Source organism: Arachis ipaensis, chromosome B06 (assembly GCF_000816755.2).
Source record: "Arachis ipaensis cultivar K30076 chromosome B06, Araip1.1, whole genome shotgun sequence".
Lineage (NCBI taxonomy): Eukaryota > Viridiplantae > Streptophyta > Magnoliopsida > Fabales > Fabaceae > Arachis > Arachis ipaensis.
The window spans coordinates 112,692,161-112,694,067 of record NC_029790.2 but is presented as its reverse complement, the minus strand read 5'-3'; positions in this window follow the sequence as shown (position 1 = coordinate 112,694,067).

Genomic DNA, 1,907 nt, shown 5'->3' with positions numbered 1-1,907 from the left:
TGATAGAGGAGTGCATACTAATATTTTGTAATTAAAATTAATATTTTAATATAAATTTTTTAATATTATAAATTTTATATTTTGTTTCTTTTCAAAAGTTTTCGATCACACATATTTTAAGTTAAGTCTCAAAGTAGTCCCTGAACTTACCTTCGAGTCTAAAAATAATCCCTAAAGTTAATAATTACTCAAATTCGTCCCTGAACTTGTATTCCGGGACTTATAGTAGTCCCTAAAATATTTTCCGTTCATCAGAACTTTGAAGTCATTTTGAAAAAAAAAAAAGAGAGAAGCATAGAAAAACGTTCGTCGTTTTATATTAAAAAAAAAACACAACAACCCCCTTCTTCTTCTTCTTCAACTCTGTTCTTCTCTTCTTCAACAGATCACAAAAATAAAAATCAACAACACAAAATATCACAAAAAAATTACCATTAATTAGAAAAGATCAATCAACTTAAATAGCAAGTATCAATCAATCTAAACAGCAACAAGCACAAAAAATAGCAACCACAAAAAAACATAAATAATTACAAAATAGAAAATAACTAAAATTAACCATTGTTGTTATATTAAAACAAGATCAGCAGTAACAATCACCAAAAATATTAAAGAACAATGATTGAATAACTAAAAAAATTAAAGAAAAAAATATCATGGCTGAGAGAGAGAACCATGCCAGAGGAGAAAAGAGGAAAACCGAGCAGAAATGGAAGCAGGCGAACAACGGCAACAGCGAAACGGAGGCCCACGAGAGGCGGCAACAGCAAAGGTTGAGGAGAGCTCTTGTGAGTGTGAGATTATAGTTGGAAAGGAGGAGAAGGAGGGCATCAAATTAAAAAGAAGAAGAGGAAGAGGAATGATATCAAGTTGGGGAAGTAGAAGGGGAAGGGTTGGAGGAGGAAAAGGGGTCGGATTGGGGATGGAGAAGGAAAAGGTAAAGGTTGGGGGAGGAAGAAGGGTTGGGGATGGGGATAGAGAAGGAAACATATTGGAAATTGGGAGGGGTGGAGTTCTACGCTGTGCTTCTTTCTTTTTTTTTTTTTTAATAAAATTGGGGGATTCTACGCTATTTTATTATTTTTTTTTTGCTCAAAACGACGTCGTTTTAAGGTTTTGATAAATAGAAAATAATCTAGGGACTACTATGAGTCCTGGAATACAAGTTTACGAATGAATTTGAGTAATTATTAATTTCAGGGATTACTTTGAGGCTCGAGTGTAAGTTCAAGAGCTACTTTAAAACTTAACTCCACCTATTTATAGATTGATGCCCTAGAACTCTTCACATTACACAAAACACACCCTGATAATCACAAGTATATTTTTTTAATTTTGTATGATTGTTATTATTCTCACACCAAAATCTTAGTTTTTTTAGGATTGTTATTATTCTCACACCAAAATTCTTGTTTTTTTTTTTTATTTTTTTTTTGGACATGAATAAAATTCAAAAAATTCAAATCTCCTCTTAAACTTTCCATCCCAAACTCATTCATTCCTCTCTCTCTACTACACATGCAGCATCCTCTCTCACCCAAAATTAGCCCCTCATGGAAAAAGAAAACATCGGCAATAAAGAGGCATCTAAAGTCAGCAAGTTTTCTAAACGACGGCGAGAAAAACCATCATAGTAAGCATTCTCTTCTATTTTATTATCATTGTTATTATTTTTATGATTTCAGTTGGTCCAAGAATTCAATCTCTTTCTTTTTTGTTATAATGGGTTCCAACCTTAAATTTGTGACACCAAAATTCTAATTTTTCTAGTGATTAAAAATATTAGCCATAATACCCAATGTCTAAATCACAACAAAAAAATTGGCCAATCCACCAAAAAGACCCAAAAGATTAACTAAAATAATAACAATGTCGTCATTAACTTAAAAAAAAATAATGTCATTAAC